General features: G+C 39.9%; 1 pseudogene; it reads right to left on the bottom strand.

The window, feature by feature from the left end:
- Window positions 1-16,292: 16,292 nt before the first annotated feature.
- Window positions 16,293-18,901, bottom strand: LOC146646873 (uncharacterized; annotated as a pseudogene).
- Window positions 18,902-19,215: the final 314 nt, after the last annotated feature.

Below are 19,215 nucleotides of genomic sequence, written 5' to 3'. Positions count from 1 at the left end.
TAATTTAGACTCACCCGTTAATCTAATCCAGGTATGTCACTGAACTGTGGGAAAAAGTAAAGATAACCTAGGATACAAGGATTGTTTTTAATACTTGAATTGAAATCCTGTAGAAATAGACTGAAGAACCCACGGACATCAAATCCTGTTTCTTCCCTTGAGATGTTCTGCCAGGCTTTTACTGCAGCCACCTTCAGTTTTGTCTTCAGTAACTAAAATTATGCCCTATTGGGCTGAGATCAGGTGACTGACTTGGCCACTAAGGAATATCCCATTTCTTTGCCTGGAAAGACTGCTTTTGCGGCATGTTTTGGGTCATTATCTATTTATACCCTGAAATACCGCCTGATCAGAGTATACCCCTATACACTTCAGAGTTCTTCCTTCTACTTCTATCAGCAGTCATATCGCCAATAAACACTAGTAACCTGATTCAGTGAGCAGCCATACACGTCCATGGCATAACATTGCCTCCGCCATGTCTGATAGATGACGTGAAATACTTCATGAGCTATTTTATTTTTTCACCATTATTCTGGCAGAAGTTAATCTTGGTTGCACCAGAGCTGGGCAGTCTTGTTTAAAAGTTTTCTATCAAAGTCTAATTTGGCTGTGCTGTTCTTGAGTGTAACCAACCAGTGCTTTGCACCTTGTTATAAACCGTCTGTATTTACATCCATTAAGACTCCATTTGATTTTAGACTATGACAAGGATACACCTACAACCTCAAGAATGTGCTTAACTTTTCTAGATGTTTTGAAGAGGTTCTCTTAACCTAGAAATGAATTCTGTGATCTTCCAGGTCTATTGGCCAATGAATTGTTTTACATATTGTTCCAATTATTAATCTGATTACTCCCAACATTTTTGCTATCTCTCCAATTGGTTTATTTTGTCTTTTTTTCCAGCCTTGTGTTGGCCTCATTCACTTGCATGAGCATGTCTTTGAACCTCATATAAGATGTCATGTCAAGAGCTATGAAATTCTAGTTCAAAATTCAGAATCAGCTCTTTTATCTGCTTAATTTGTGGACTAGGCGTCTCTTTGTCATGAAACTGCTTGTCAGTCAATTGTCCAGTGAGCCTCTGAAAATGAAGGATTTTATTTAGAAAAATGGCCATAATTCCAAAACAGACTGCCTGAGAGCAAAAGCTCTCTTGGGATTGTTTTCTCAAAAAAAAAAAAAGATTTCAAGCTGACATGAATGTTTATACAAGCAGTCTGTATTATAAACGGGGTAATCAGGTTAGGATACTGCATCTTTGTTTTATTTAACATGGCCTCTTCACTTATTTCTGATTAAGTTACCATGATCAGGTCCAAATGAAGTGTCCCTTGATTCTTAAAGAGCAGAAAAGAACAATGAACATGATTTATTTTTCCTACTAGCATGCCTTTATCCTTTAGAGTATTTAGAGTTCAGGAAGTCAGCCTTCTTTCTCATCTCACAAATATGGATGACCCTAGTCCATTTCCTGTGTTTTTCACACTGAACATACCACACAATGTAGCATATTTAAACCGGCCAACAGGAAGTTTAGCTGATAGAAGCATCCTTAACTTTACTCACTAAATGCAATCAGACTCATCATAATATTCTTCAAGGCAGTAAACAAGATAACGTTCCTGTATTGCCAACAAGGAACTACAGAATGGATGATATTTTTAGCCCGATACAATCCTCATTCATCAGATCTAAGCTGAGGAGTGAAATGATTTACATACCGCAGTCTGATGTGACTTCCGTTAAATCATGTTCCTTTATTTTTCAGTGACTTTGCAGCACAAATTTTTATTTACTTGAAGCGTCTGATGTATCTTGTAATGTGAAAAGAATGTGATAATTCAATGTGAACAAAAATGATAAAACTACCAGACAAACTTGTTTCCATTGCGTTTTTATTATTTTCGTGTTTGCACAAAAAATCAGAATCTAAACTTCAGTAGATAAACAAACTTGCTCATGACATGAAAGAGATTTTCTCTCCTTGAATGCCTTTATTTAAAATGCAGCATCAGAAAGCATTTGGACAGCAAAATGTGATCAACTGCACCTAGGATCACATGGGAACCTGTGATTCTGTACCATCCATCCGGTTCACAGTGAGACCATCTGACACTGGGCGAGTGATTGGACATTTCCTGGACAAGTTGTTAATGCTTCACAGGGCTAAGTAGATAGACACATAGGCCCACATTTGCACCTATATAGCTAATTTTGGAATGGCCACTTAACCTAATCCTGAAAACACTACAAAAAAAGGGCTCCAGCAATACTAAGCACTGTACCACTGAGCATGGGAGATTCATCTATAGCAGGCGTTTCCAACTCCAGGCCTAAGGGCCGGCATCCTGCAGGTTTTAGATGTGTCCTTGATCGAACACAGCTGTTTTAAATGGCTAAATGACCACCTCAACACGGCCCGGTAATGAACTAATCATTTGATTCACGTGTGTTGATCCAGGGTGATATCTAAAACCTGCAGGACACCAGACCTTGAGGCCTGGAGTTGGAAACCACAGATCTATAGTTTCTGGCCTGGCCAAGAGAGAGAATCAGATGTCTATCCCCAAACATATTGCTCTGATCATCTCAGAAGCACAGCAGCTTCTAGAAATGGAGAACTATAACTGTGTAGCCATTAGAGGTGGGAATCACCATACATCCCACGATACGATATTATCACAATACTTAACGCACGATACAATATTATTGCAATTTTTAAAAATTTTTTGCGATATTCAGATTCTGTACATAAAGGTAAACTTTATCAATATTCATTTTATCTAATATCAAAGTCTCACAATCAGTCTTTCTCTCATTTCAGTCAGTTTTATTGTTGACAAACTGAACGGTTTGTATTACAGTCTAGTCCAACTTAACTGAATGCAACCATCTGGTACAATTATAGCTATTCTGAACTATGCAATTTATGAAAAGTATGCAGCCCATTCAGCAACTGAAGAATTTGAAAGTAAATTAAAACAAAATATAATTTTACATTAAATAAAAAAGTTTTAAACTTAATTAAAATAAAACATGTCTTAAATTAAAATAAGTAAACTGTCATGTTTATTGCTACCCAAAAAAAAGTTTGGACTTTTGGACAGTGAAGGAATGTCAGGATTCTTGCTCAGAAAAAGGAGCTGATCAACATGCTCTGAAACCAGAGCATGTTCCAGTCCACAAAAACTTTTTTTGTAACAAAATATCGATTTCTGCTGTCCCTGTATCGATACATTATTAGCAAACAAAATATCACGATACTACACAGTATCGATTTTTTCCCCCACCCCTAGTAGCCATACAGTCTCCAGTACACTCAGGGCAACGAATGACCCATGTAGGCTGATGGTTTGGTGAATGAGTAATCTATTATTCATCCCTTTGTTTGTTATACAGATGTATATATATATGTGTAAATATATGTATGTATACAGGGAGTGCAGAATTATTAGGCAAGTTGTATTTTTGAGGAATAATGTTATTGTTGAACAACAATCATGTTCTCAATGAACCCAAAAAATTCATTAATATCAAAGCTGAATGTTTTTGGAAGTAGTTTTTAGTTTTAGCTATTTTAGGGGGATATCTGTGTGTGCAGGTGACTATTACTGTGCATAATTATTAGGCAACTTAACAAAAAACAAATATATACCCATTTCAATTATTTATTTTTACCAGTGAAACCAATATAACATCTCCACATTCACAAATATACATTTCTGACATTCAAAAACAAAACAAAAACAAATCAGCGACCAATATAGCCACCTTTCTTTGCAAGGACACTCAAAAGCCTGCCATCCATGGATTCTGTCAGTGTTTTGATCTGTTCACCATCAACATTGCGTGCAGCAGCAGCCACAGCCTCCCAGACACTGTTCAGAGAGGTGTACTGTTTTCCCTCCTTGTAAATCTCACATTTGATGATGGACCACAGGTTCTCAATGGGGTTCAGATCAGGTGAACAAGGAGGCCATGTCATTAGTTTTTCTTCTTTTATACCCTTTCTTGCCAGCCACGCTGTGGAGTACTTGGACGCGTGTGATGGAGCATTGTCCTGCATGAAAATCATGTTTTTCTTGAAGGATGCAGACTTCTTCCTGTACCACTGCTTGAAGAAGGTGTCTTCCAGAAACTGGCAGTAGGACTGGGAGTTGAGCTTGACTCCATCCTCAACCCGAAAAGGCCCCACAAGCTCATCTTTGATGATACCAGCCCAAACCAGTACTCCACCTCCACCTTGCTGGCGTCTGAGTCGGACTGGAGCTCTCTGCCCTTTACCAATCCAGCCACGGGCCCATCCATCTGGCCCATCAAGACTCACTCTCATTTCATCAGTCCATAAAACCTTAGAAAAACCAGTCTTGAGATATTTCTTGGCCCAGTCTTGACGTTTCAGCTTGTGTGTCTTGTTCAGTGGTGGTGGTCTTTCAGCCTTTCTTACCTTGGCCATGTCTCTGAGTATTGCACACCTTGTGCTTTTGGGCACTCCAGTGATGTTGCAGCTCTGAAATATGGCCAAACTGGTGGCAAGTGGCATCTTGGCAGCTGCACGCTTGACTTTTCTCAGTTCATGGGCAGTTATTTTGCGCCTTGGTTTTTCCACACGCTTCTTGCGACCCTGTTGACTATTTTGAATGAAACGCTTGATTGTTCGATGATCACGCTTCAGAAGCTTTGCAATTTTGAGACTGCTGCATCCCTCTGCAAGATATCTCACTATTTTTGACTTTTCTGAGCCTGTCAAGTCCTTCTTTTGACCCATTTTGCCAAAGGAAAGGACGTTGCCTAATAATTATGCACACCTGATATAGGGTGTTGATGTCATTAGACCACACCCCTTCTCATTACAGAGATGCACATCACCTAATATGCTTAATTGGTAGTAGGCTTTCGAGCCTATACAGCTTGGAGTAAGACAACATGCATGAAGAGGATGATGTGGACAAAATACTCATTTGCCTAATAATTCTGCACTCCCTGTATATGTATTGTAACTGTAACTAATTGACAACACTAAACTTTTAACCTCTTTTAGCCACATTTGTTATTGTGTAGTTTCCAGAAATGATCATCTCCAGCTTGTCTGTGAGGCACACTCGATAACTACAGTGGACTCTCAGTCATGTAGGCCAAGAGGTGTGGCTTACACAAGAGGTGTTGATTTTTTAAGGCCTGGCAGCTGAACACAACAATGCATACCTATGATTAGTGTGGGCCTGGCCTCGGAAGTCTACAACTTTTAGGCAAGCTAATTGCAGGGTGGTGAGTAGAAAAGGTGTAGTGGCTAGAGGGGAAGGAAGTGTGAAGGCCTTCAGGCGTGTTTGATGTGCTTTGAACCATCTCTCTCTTTCACTCTTTTGGATTGTTTATGTGCATACGGTATGTACCAAAGACACAAACATTTATTATCTTGCCTAATCACCCTCAAAATTCCAGTTTTGAAATCTCTGACTACATTCAAGCAGCATGAGGGGATTTTCAAGAATGTCTCCAAACAAATCCATCTCTCTTTTGAGAGAGATTTATGTGGATAAGTAGATGAGTAAAGTGTGTAAAGCTTAAAGAGCTGGTCTTGTGACCACGCACAAGGATGTTCATATGAAAGGTCAGTATGGATTCAAAGCCCTTGAGAGAAATACATCTCTAGAGTTATCAAAGTTCTGTAAATCACCAGAATTTGAACTATGTGGAGACCAACACAACTTTCTTTCTGAAAGGCATGGCCACACTGTGTGCTTTACATAAAGAGTGTTATAATAAGTTATATGTCCCATGTGTGCAGAAAAAAAAAATTAATAAATAGTAAGTGTGTTACTTCAAATAGTTTGTTTTGCTTTCTTAAATGTCTGTTTACGTGTTATGCATTCAATTTTTTGCAGCTAGGACAGTTTTTCCATTCCATTTTAGACTGACTATTACATTTAAAACTACATCAGCTCTCAAAACTTGATGCACCAGTTGGTAATGTCTCAGCTACAAAAATGGGAAACTAAATTAGTTTCAACCACAGTTCGCTTTTTCAGTATTTGAGACTCTGTCACTTCCTATTGTTTGCATGTTGTGTGTGGGCTTGACTGAAACTTGATCTTGCTGGGGAAGCTGTGTTTAGGGTGAGGTGGACAGGCCTTTGTTACTGCCTGAGGGGTGTTTATTTGGGCGGCTTCAGTTGGCTTCCCTGTAATCATCACCCAGCCCCACAGGATATAAGGGATTAATGAATATGTTGGAGGGGAAGTTACAGATGACTATTTATCATTCTCATGGGGATGAGAAGGAACGGGATGAGAGACAGTAGAAGAAGAAGTTGCAGAAGGTGCATTTGAGCAAGCGCACATATGTGGGCGTTTGTGCAAATACGATAAAAGACATAGGAAGGAAGGGTAAAAAGAGAAATCCTCTCTATCGTATCTTATTGGTCCTTCACTTTACAGTGGTAATAGTTTAACATTTTTACAAATGCAATCGTGTGAAAAAGTTTACACAGGACTCTGTGCATTCCTGTGAAAATTAACTACACCCCATGATTCAGGAACTTGTTTTGCTACAGTTCATTGAGCTTTGTAGGCATTTGTTTCGGCACAGCCCTTATGGTATGCCTTTGACTGGACCATTGGAACACTTCAATTCTTGGGTGAACTTGGGATGTTGTTAAGAGAAAACAGCCCTTTCAAACAAGCCATATTTATTCAGTCTTTTTAAAAATGTACTGTCATAAACTTTAACATTTAACGCTGACTGCTGCCTGAGGAGTGTGTAATATAGATCTTCAGAATTATGTCATTCTACTGAGCTTTTCTGGGCTTATCCTTGGGGGGAACTTGCTGGGACATCCACACCTGAGAAGAGGGTTAGTGTTAGGCATTGTTTTAACACACACATAAATGTTCCATATCAAAATTTCTGCTTTTATAGAATAGCCACACTTGCCAATGATCAGTTAATCAAGTGAATTTGATTAGCAGAAACTGCTACTTACCCCCCTGATTTCTATGTAAGCAATCAGGTGATGGTGAAAATTTTCACAGGGCTACATTGAGTTCAGTAAAAACTGTCTTTTTCAAATGACTATGCTTAACTGTACATATAGTTAACATACAATATACAATACAAAACCACAAGCCAAGAGCCAAAGCATTTTTTAAAACTCTACAATGTTCATGATTAAGGTTTGAATCATTTGTAAATACTCTATTCTGTTTCTGTTTACATTTTAAATGGTTTCTTCAACTTTTTAAAACACTCCTGAACCATATAGCACAGCATAGAGGGAAACTGTAACCTGGTGACAAAAGGTCAGTCACATAGTGTGAAACTACAACTTGATGATTTTATGGTTGTCAAGCTTTAGAAGTGCTACTCGATGGACTGTGGTATCATCAGACAGAGCCAGACTACCCTCTAGTTTCCCATTGCACTATGGATGGATGCATTAAGGAGAACTGGTTAGTGGATTTCAAGATGGCACTTAACCAATTCGACTAATTCGACATTGATACATTTGCCAAAAACAAGGGTGGATGTACAGGGGGGCAACTGCCCCCTGCTGTAGAGCCTTTCCCCCTAGCTGCCCCCCCCCCAACTTTTATGTCCTTAAAATCCCTTTCGTCTGTGCAAGATTGCTATTGTTTTGCCAGTGAGGACTGCACAGTGTGAGTTTTTCTAATTTAAAGCTTATAAAAATCACCTTGTCTTTATTTTCTTAGAAGAGATAATGATACAATAAATAGTTTAAAAGTGTTTTTGGGGATATTTTGTTGACTCCATTTGCATATAGGGGATTTTCACATACCTCACTGAAGAGGCATGTGAAACCCTGCCTAGCTCTTTGCCCCTCATTTAAATTTTCTAGATCTGCCACAGGCCAAAAAACAAACAACAAAACACTTCCTCCACATAGTACCTGGATGTGCTGTACTGTTACCTGCTTGCATAGATGTAAGGTAGTAAAATGAAATAATCATATAGTGCATCGGGGTCTAAATATCACTGCACCTAAAGGATCAAATACTCAAAAGTTAAAGACAGATTTCATTGATAATTATTCTGCAGACCATCCCCTTTTTATTTTGGACAGACATTGCCCAGCTACATAAGATGGTAATGTAAGACCTTAAAAATGCACGTTGTAAACATTGTGTGTGTGGATGTGTGTGTCTGTCTCATGAGGGTGGGTGATTAAAAAAGTAACGATTAGTTTTCACTCTAATGTTTCCATACCACATCAAATCAGAAGAAATTGATGCCTGGAAAAACTCTGAGCCAGACATGACTCCTTATATTACTCTTCAGAAGTCTTCAGACATCTCGTCTTTTCCTAAAACATCCCTTCACTCAAAATATCTAAGTGCACTCTCTCTTTTTCACACACACACTCACACGTGGATGCACACGCGCGCACACACATTTTGCTATGAAACTCTTGTAACAATAACTCCCCCCTGCCTCCCTCCCCTCCTCAGCTTTGTAGCCCCCATCCTTCCATTCCTCTCCCCTGTGGCCACCTCCTCTTAATCCTCAAGCTCATCTGGGAACCACCAGCACTCCTCTATAAAGAAATGTATTGTGCCCAGATTATTTGATTGTTTTCAGATGTTGGACCATTCCTACACAAAAGAGGAAGAACAGGGTTTGTCCAAAGCCGTCGGCTACTAGGCCCATGGATGGACACGCCAGGAGGGGGGGGGGCTCGGGGAGCGGACACACGAGTCAGGAAGTGACCCTTGCAATGCAAGATTACAAACAAAGTGCTCTCTCAACTTCTGCAGTCCCTGCTGTGGAACATACCACTTCTGCGACAGCCAAGGGGGTGGCGCTTGAAGGAAGAAGGAAGGAAGGATCGTTTCAGCCTACTCTTTCTCCTTAATGCTGCATCCATTCAGCGAGTTTGCTAGAGGGAGTAGGCGGGTCTGGGGTAGTCGGGCCAGGAAGGCACTTCACTGATGAAAAGTCAGCACATGGAAATGGATGAGAAGTGGGCTTGCGGGTGGAAGGGTGGGTGGGGTGGTGGGGGATTGGCTTGCAACCAGCAGACATGAACTGGGATGTAAAGGGGAAGAAAGGGAGGGAGGTGAAGGATGAAAGGCAGGGAATGAGAAAAAGGATAAGGGTAGTGATTGGGAATGTGAGAATCTGGAAAGTAAGCGTAACACTGAGGGAAGAATCACAAAGACTAATGGTCTGATTCAGGGCTTGTCGAGCACTGGAGTTCTCTGCCTGTCAAACAGCATGAAGCAAACAACCTTTTTCTTTGTCTGAGGGCGAAACATTGTATAAAGGAAGCAGCCCGTTGAAACTGAATAGAGCTTTTGTCCTGAGGTTGTTGTGCCTTTGCATTTGAACAAGCCTCTAGATGATTAAAATAATCCTCATCATAAGGCTCCATTTCCTCACATTAGTCTATTTATGACTTCATCCGGTTTCTTAACAAGTAACTGGATTTAACTCTTTAACTTGCTGCGCATCCTTGACAGTAGAAGATTCTTGTCACATCCCCCCAATCTGTGCTGGAATTGTCCAATTAAAGACAAACTGACATTTTCTGTTTGATTTCTCTCAAGTACAGAGAGGACAGAAATGAAGCAAATCTCTGATAAATAAAGAAAATACCCGGATGGACAAGCACACACACACATGCACACACACACTCCACCCCCGTCTACACTGTCATGAGTGACTCACAGCGCATCGCAGCACCGTATGAACTTCAAAAAGAGGCTGGCTGTACATTCACAGTGTATTCAAACCCCTGCTCTTTAAATAGCTCAGCCTCCTCCAAACAGAAATATACATGCATTAAAAATGATTGACTCACACGAGAATTAAAGAAGCAGAGATAATGTCGTTACATTGTGTAGCGCACGGCAGCAGTGCTGCACAGACAATGCTGGTTTGTCTTGGTCAAAGCCAACATTTGTTCATGTAGGCAAGGCAGCACATGTCTGGTCTAAACACTGTTCTTCTTCTTATTATTATCATATGCAGACAAAGTTCCATGACATTTGCATTGTCACAGCTTTTATTTAATTTAATTTTAATTTTTTTTTCATTAAATGTTAAACTTTGTTATCACCTGTAAGCACTTACATGCACACATGCCTACGCATGCTGCGTTTGTGACTGAGCGTAATTGTGTGTTTTTAAGCCAGGTAGTGTTTGTCTAAATGTGAGTGTGTGTGTTCTGGAATGCACCTGCCCTGATAGGCAGGCAGTGGAATGCTGAATACTGTCTCTCACCCAGGGAGGCAGGGCTGGAATGTAGCCTAGGCCCTAATTCTTCTCTTCACTGCACAGGAGAGTTGCATGTTCACATGCTCACACACACGGATACGTGTCCAATCCTTAGTCCTGGTTTTGCTCACGGTGAAGGTTGCGCGTGCACCTATGTGCCCGAGAGCGTGTGTTGTGGCTGGGTGAGGGGTGTAAATGCGCTTTCCCACGAATGTGTGCGTGTTTCACTTCAACAAACTTTCTTTAGCGTGCAACCTGAGAGCAATTAATTTTTCCTTTTGAGCGGGAGCTGTGTAATTTTCATTGCTTCACGCATTGTTATTAAGTCGTTCCATGGGGCTGCAAATTCCAACCAACAAAGCAAGCTTGCTGCTCCTTTTAAAACTTGCCAGATCCACTGCCCGTTTACTTCAACCCCCTCATATTCTTATACACTCCACTGAAGTTCACGTACTTAACACTACCACAGTCAGTGTCATCTCATTTTATTACAGAGCAAAGAAATCTAGATGAAAAATCCAACCTAAATGCTGATTTTGCTGCAGAAACAATCAGTTTCATTATATAATACATCCACTCATGTATAATACAGCAAATAGTGTAGCTCTCTGACAGCTGTACAAGATTTACACAACTAAACATTAAAATGAAAGTAAGCAATGATCTAAACTTTCAGTTTGGTCCAAACAGGAGTGACTTCATATACAGTGCACCTACATTGTTGTACTCTATATGAAATCCTACCCATTTACTTCCTGGCCCTCAACCATGCCTACAGGCAGATCCAACTTCATAGCACTCACATCAAAGAGTTAATTAAAGAGGTAGGAAGTATGGGGGAAACTGGCTGTTATAGTTTATATGTCTTTCACACCTCAGCACACGTGCAAACTGGAAAACTAGGTCTCTTTATTTATATTGATTGATTAGTGTTTCCTTAAGTGGTATGGGTCCTTACAGGGTCCTGACTATCACGTTGAAGTTCAGTCCTCTAAGTAGTCAAAATGTGTCAAAGGGGTTTGGAGTTGGTGTTTAGTTGGGCACAACGTTTTTCCCAGTACTGCTATCAAAAACCTCAGAGGCTTTGTTTCCAGTAAGGTTGGCTGCTGGGGAGAGACTATACCACAAAACCAATCACATGCTTTCAGTCAAAAGTCCCTTGACATGATTTCAGAAAAAGGAAAACAACAGTCATCTACTCAAAATTAACTTATTATTATTATTATTATTTTTTAAAAAAAGAGGAAATCTTAAAAAGAAGAAAAGAAAAAAAAGATGGTCCACATAGTGCTGTCATTCAGAGCACATTTACTGCATGGTAGTCTTGAGACTCGCAGGGCCAATTGATTTTTGCGTTGCTTTTTTTATTTCTTCAAATGGGACAAATAAACAGGAAATGTGTGAGGGGGGGACATTGATGAGGGTGAATGGAGGAAAACAGGAGACGAAGGGGTGAAAGTGGTGGGGATAGTTCTAGTATTAGAGAGTGTTGCACGGATTCTCACCACAGCCTGAAACCAAAATCAGAGCGTTTCCATTCAAAATGAAAGTTACTTGATGTGGGCCGGCAGTAACAATAGCCCATGTGACAGGGCCCTGGGGTCACACGGACATAGCTTCTGCCATGTCTCCTTGTGTATTACGATTACTATGTTTACCTGTATACAACATAGATTTTTATTTTGTGATAAATTCTGGCTTTTTGTACTGTGTTTATATCTTTATGCAGTTGATCCTAAGCTCCTTTGATTGTATGTACTTGTGATGGATTGTTTCTGCATGTGAGTAGATGTGGATGTGTAACAATGTAGGTGTGTGAATAAACAGGCAGCAACCTTGTTGCTAGGTGATTTAAACCGCTTCGCAGTGCTTTCTTTTGGCCTTTGCTGCCACCAAGTGGCTGCGCATAAAATTGCAAGTGTTGCTTATCATGCGCTACAAAACGCAACGATCAGTCCAAGTTTGTGAACCAGGCTGTTTAATTTCACTTCTTTTCTTAGATAACTTTATTTTCTCCTATCAGTTTACACTACATTGACATCGTTGTTTTTTTTTAAAAAAAATCTAAACATGGCAAATGGCCTGTATTTGTATAGCGCTTTACTTAGTGCCTGAGGATCCCAAAGCGCTTTACACTACATTCAGTCATACACCCATTCACATACTGGTGATGGCAAGCTACATTGTAGCCACAGCTGCCCTGTGGCGCACTGACAGAGGCGAGGCTGCCGGACACTGGCGGCATCGGGCCCTCTGACCACCACCAGCAGGCAATGGGTGAAGTATCTTATCCAAGGACAACGACCGAGACTGTCGGAGTCAGGGCTCGAACCGCCAACCTTCCGATTACACGAGGAACTGCCAACTCTTGAGCCACGATCGCCTGAAAGGGCAAGTCTACATCCGAGCACCGTAGAAAGCGTAAGAAAAAGCCCAGAGTGCTTAACAGTCTCAACAACTTTTAAGCAGTGGCACCCCCTTGTGGTTGAGTCTAAGAAGATATTTTGTTAATTTTATCCATCTGACAGATTTGGATATTTTCCCATATCCCATTCTAATTTTTAATCGGATTTTAAAAATTGAATTACATTATCCCATTACAAAAAACAAAATGCCTTTTATAAAATATGAAGCTAGTTGTGCAAAATAAAATACACAGGTTGGCTTGTATATTTTATTTGGCTGTCTTTGTCTTTGTCTTTGTGGGGTTTTTTGTTGTTGTTTTTTTTTGACAGAACAACAACAGCACAGGACATGGACTGAAACAGACAGAAGTGGGGTAGACTCTGCGGTATTAGGATGCAAATGAAACAAATGAGATCAGAATGAACAAGGTTTAACACCATCAATAATGTCATCTATGGTAAGGGGAAAAAATCATCATGACATATATAGATTTAGCAGATTTTTACAGTGGATGCTTTCCCTGATGCGACCCTAAAGGGATTTGTTTCTAACCAAACACCTTTTGATGTAAAACACTACACCATTGAGCCATTCATGAAAAATAAAAAAAACAAAATATCAGAATTACATAAGTGTTTAGACTTTGTCATACCAAGCTGTGGTGTATCCTGCTTCTATCACTGGTCTTTAATAAACAGCTGTGCCTAACTGGACATAAATAGGAAATCTGGATACCTGTCTATATAAAATGTTAAAGCTATTTTGGATTGAAATACCAACTCATGGTTACAGTGTTTTTGCAGTATTAAAATGCCCAAGAGCACATTATCTCCATAGTTCTTATTTGAAAGGAGGTTGAACTCACAAACAGCCAAACTGAAAAACTGGGGATGACATTCACAGCTATGACCAGTAAACAAGAACCCACTGTAAATAAGATCCAGGGTTACCTTGTGGAGATACAGCTGTGGTCAGAAGTTTGAATGCAGTCATCACAGGCCTGAATGTTAGTTCCTTTGAACAGTTATTTTTACAGGGTGGGATGATGATCTTTAATAGCTATAAAAACAAGAATCGCTTGCGCAGCTTAGAATTTATTTTTTATTTTCTCTGATCCACACCCGGTCAAAAGTGTACATACAGGCTCAAATATTTACATACACTCACTTAAATCCTCTAACTTCTTGTTAGTAATCATGATTGACTACAACTCTGAGTTTCTCTTTGCTAGCATAAAAAAGGATTTTGTAGTTAAACTATGACAGAAAATCGCAGATCTTTGGGTATAAAAGCCTCATATTACGCTTTAGGAAAATCTGATAGGCATTTTCTAGTGTTCTCTGACAGATTATACAACAGTAAAAAAATATGGTAGCTTATATAGCATATGAATATAGTTTCAACTTATTTAAAACATGGATAAATATGTGATCACATGATAAAATAAAATTTATATTATTCAAACCATATATTTTGAATGCGAAAACAAAAATAAACACCTCAAAGGTGTAATTTACAGTGAATACTATGTGAAAGCAACTACAAATAGCCTGAAATGTTCCATTACATTTTAATTCCATTTTTCTATTGAGAAAACAGCAATAATAACACTGGAGCCTTCATGATACAGCTACAGTGACAGATACCTACCAGAATACCAGTCATCAACTATAACAAACATTAAATGTTGTTTTAGTTTCCTTTCACATTGTCTAAACACACCTCTTTACGGTTAATGTTAAATGTCTGATAACCTCGAATGACATTATTTAATGACATATGTCAGTTTTCAGAGCATGGCAGATGACAGTGATCCAAGTTCAGCTTCACAGTCATACAAGCACAAGAAGCTATTCAATCTGAAAGTAGCAAGATGACGTGAAAAATTTACCTTTAAAAAATAAACTTTGCCAATATCTTGAGATTGGAGATGCTCACCTCCTTCAAATTTCACATGATCAGAAAGGATCCTAACGTGTGTTGGTCTACTCCTAGTTACTAGCTGCTTTATGAAGCAAAGCATCTATCTATCTATCTATCTATCTATCTATCTATCTATCTAAAGACATACACAGATAATAAAACACACAACAAAACATTATCAGTCATGGATTGGCCTCAACAGAGCCCCAGCACCCATAGAAAAGCCTTCAGCTTTGTCCTCAAGAATTATTCCTGATGGTTGCTTGAAGAAATTACAAGTTCAAGCTGTGATGAAGAATAAAGTTGGTCATACCAAACATTGACTGTCAAGCTTGCTAGAATATTACTAACTTCTGGCCTTGCCCTATAAACTGTATTTACATCTATATTTGCACATATTTTGATAAATCACTGCACCTATTTCCCATTTTCCCATAACATGCCAACTGTGAAAAGAAAAATAACAGTAAAGTATTGGAAGTTTTCTCCTTTCTCTCTCCCTTTGTCATTCTTTCTTTCTGTAAGGTTTCTTAACCACTTATCCCGTCCAGGATCGCAGCGTGGGCGGGGTTGGTGATGGTGGTGACTGGAGCCCCTCTGAACTGTCACGGGGGAAGAGGTGGTGTACACCCTGGGCAAATTGTCAGACTATCACAGGTCCAAGGCTGACAGACCTACAGTCTACTTAGAATCACCAGTTAACCTAACAAACAGGTCTTTAAACTGAGGGAGGAAGCGGGAATGGAAAACCGTGCTGCTGTAGGGCAACAGTGCTAACCACCGCAACAGCCTATAGCCTATTATTATATTAATAAAGTTCTCTTCCACCCCTGCCCTCTACAGTGTGCAGAGAACAGCTTTTCCATCCCTGCCACAGAAGACACATAGAGGGTGGATAGTGTCACATTAATTAAGTGCAACACTGAACACTGTAGCCTAGCTCACACCAGTTGTGACAGCTGCTGGTCTAGTGGGCTGAACAATTTTTCCATCATAAACCAGAATTAAGTGCAGACATGTTAAAGCTAATTTTCAAACTGACATGAAAGAAGTATTTGATTTTTGATGGTTTATCTCCTTAAATTTACAGTAAAGTTAACTTTTTGAAAACGTATTCAACATTGGCTTTATTTTTTACGACAAACAGTTTTTCAGTCACTAGATTAAGCAAAGAGCTCCTACAGTAGAGAAGCAACACAAATAGACAAGTTGTAAAGATTGGTAAATGGCCTGTATTTGTATAGCGCTTTTCTAGTCCCTAAGGACCCCAAAGCGCTTTACACAACCTGTCATCCACCCATTCACACACAGTGTTGCCACAGTTACTTTGAAAAAGTAATATATTACGGACTACTGATTACTCCTTCCAAAAGTAACTTAGTTACTTTACTGATTACTTTATTTTTAAAGTAACTAAGTTAGATTACTAGTTACTTTATTAGTTACTTTCAGAAGCTGCCAATAACACTCCCCACTGCCTCAACATAAAAACATCAACCGATTTTGCCAATACTCACTTTATTGGAAGTGTATTTTAACAGTAATGTCAACAATATATCTCCTGACATTTGAAGTTGAACTTAAAACTTTTTTCCTGACAGAAATACTTGTTTGTATGAAAATAAAGACAGTCTTGTTACTTCACTTAACATAAATACTTTTTATAAAAAAACAAACAAACAAACAAACAGTCTTTCTTGACTTCCCTTAAGATACTTTTTATACCATCCACATGTAAGCACTATTGTCCGCTTTTGTAACTTTGGACTAATCTTATGAAAAAAAAAAAAGAGACTGCAGGTCCAACTTAAATTGCCTTACTTCCTTGCAGGTAATTGTTTTAAGTTAATCAACTTGAAAACTTTAATAAGTTTATTAAGTGACTTTGATAAACTTAATTCAATTACTTGTAAATAGTTATTTAAATTGGATTCCCCATTCTCTGTTTTTTCAGTATATGTTGTCATCGCATGTTATGGGGGAAACAGTAGAGTGGAGCGAGTAAACCAGTGGTTGTACCTCATTAACAGAAGCTTCTCAAACCTTTTGTCAGAAAGTCGATTTCTTTTAGGCGTGAGCACCAAACCTCCCAGACTAAAAAGTCGCTCCACAGGAGCACTTGATGGGGTTGGAGTGTTATACTTTAAAAAAAATTGTCTTTATGCTTGAAAATTTATGCAGAATCTGAAGGTCGTAGCCTGACATCAGGTAGTCCATGACTTCTTTTTCTGCAGAATAGGTCTCCTCCTCTGGCTCTGCCTCAAAAGTGAAAAAGTCCATCTCACCTTGGCTGCTAGATGTAGTAGCACTGGGCACACTGGCAGGGTTTTTTGCCAGAGGAGCAGTGGTGCAACACTCTGCTGTCAGAAGATGTTTTACTCGCTCCCTCCTTCCTGCATCTCTCAGCCATCGGAGTTTGAATTTTGGACAACTGGCAGCTGCAAGAAGGGCATCTTTGTCATCCAGCACACCGGCGAAACGAGTCTGAATAGCCTAAAAAACATAATTGATATTTTTATGCCTACAATTTATTATGTTATTGAATTATTTGCAAACCATGCCTAATATGAGATCAGTATTATGGATTAATTTTGTTTTAGGTTACTTGTAAACATTTTAATTGTTTTAATCTTATTTTTCAATGATAATTAATATTCTGTTCCATGTTTATGAATTGTATGAAGCAAAAAATCTGACTAATTTCAAGATAGAGCGTACCTGTACAATGGCATCTGGAAGGCCTGCAGTCATCCTGGAGAGGTCATCTTTCACAGCCTGGGTCTTCTGCATCAGAACTTCAAGTGTTGGTAGTAAAGTTCCATATGGACAGTCGCCTTGTAAAATGTCCAGTGCTGCAGTCAGAGGTTTCATGGCCATGCAGTACTCATGCAGGAACTGGTATTCTTGATCTTTGAAGCACTTCAGTCCTAGCTTTGTGCACAGAGTATTCAGCTCACCCATGGGGATTTCTGCAATTCTCTTTACAGCATCAAAAAAGGAATTCCACCTTGTGGATGTTGGTATTAGGAGCTTTCTTTTGCTGATTTCTTCCACTGTTTCTGATGCAAGTGTAGATCTACTCGATTTGGTCCAAAGAGCTGTGCATTTTGCTGTGCTGCTCCTATACACAGCCCTGCTCTCTGCATTGGTTGTTAAATGTTTCTCCACATCACGTGTGCAAATTATGTTGATGGTGTGCGAAGCACACCTGCGGTGCGGGGGAAGAGACAGCTGACCATCACTTTCATTCTCAGCCGAGAGGATTTCTGACAGATCAGAAAAAGTGACATCATCGTCTTTGGGGCTGGACTCTTCCTCCTCCGTCTCATCATCGGACTCCGTGACAGGATGATAAACTTGAAACGCCTTAACAAAGTTGGATCCATTATCAGTAACTGTTGCAACTACTTTGTTGAGTAATCCATAAGAGGAGTGGATGTTTTCGATTTCTGTACCAATGACATCATACGTGTGTCTACCACGAATTCGCCTACATGCTAATGCAACCTTGTGACGCTCTAATGTGGTTCTACTGATCCAGTGGAGCGTTACTCCCATATAGCTTCTGTTGTTAGCAGTCCAAATATCCGCGGTAGTTGAAACAAAGTCAATCTCATTCAGTGTGGCCTTCAAATTTCTCTCCATTTCTGTAAACTCCTTCTCCAAGTAAGAAGTAAAAGTCGTTCGGTGAGGCAGCTCGGCATTAACAGAAGTAGGGATCTTTTTTATTATGGCACGAAACGAGGGCGAGTCAACAGTGTTTATAGGTAGCATTTCTTCTACAATATACTGCGCGACCAACTTCTTCAATTCTTCATCACTTACTGGTTTTGCACCAAAGTCCAACTTTTGTTGTTTGGGGGGTGTAGGACCTTCTGCGGAAGTCACGGCTCTCTGCTTCGGACCACTTGGTGGGACTCTCTCTGTGAGTTTGACTGTGCTGTGCTGCGACTCCAAATGTTTCTTTAAGTTTGACGTAGTGTTTTTGAAGGTAGATAACACTTTTTCGCCAACACAGAGTGTACAACGAACCTTAATATTTAAATCTTTAGTTGACAGAAACTCAAAATAGTGACCATATTTCCAGCTAAAGAACGAACATCTCTCTCCCTCCATTGTTGTTTACACTTTTTTACGTCGCTGGCTGCTTGTGAGCGGGAAACGTGACCTGTCGCTTATGTGACGTTTCACGACACGTATGCGTTTGTCATCCGCTGAGACGAAAAGAAAAAACCAAATCTTTTTGCTTAAAAAAAATAGTAACGCACAGTGGTTTGGACAAGTAACTTTAATCTGACTACTGTTATGGAAATAGTAACGCGTTAGATTAGTCGTTACTGAAAAAGGGGTCATATTCGGAGTAACGAGTTACTAAGCAACGCGTTACCGGCATCACTGTTCACACACTGGTGATGGCAAGCTACAATGTAGCCACAGCCACCCTGGGGCGCACTGACAGAGGCGAGGCTGCCGGACACTGGCGCCACCGGGCCCTCTGACCACCACCAGTAGGCAACGGGTGAAGTGTCTTGCCCAAGGACACAACGACCGAGACTGTCCAAGCCGGGGCTCGAACCGGCAACCTTCCGATTACAAGGCGAACTCCCAACTCTTGAGCCACGATCGCCCCTTGTTAGAAAGAAACAC

This window comes from Rhamphochromis longiceps, linkage group LG19 (genome assembly GCF_057381845.1).
Source record: "Rhamphochromis longiceps isolate RC_006_pf linkage group LG19, R_longiceps_female_GT1.1, whole genome shotgun sequence".
Classification (NCBI taxonomy): Eukaryota; Metazoa; Chordata; class Actinopteri; order Cichliformes; family Cichlidae; genus Rhamphochromis; species Rhamphochromis longiceps.
Note: the sequence above shows the minus strand (reverse complement) of the source record. Positions and strands in the feature narration are given on the sequence as shown.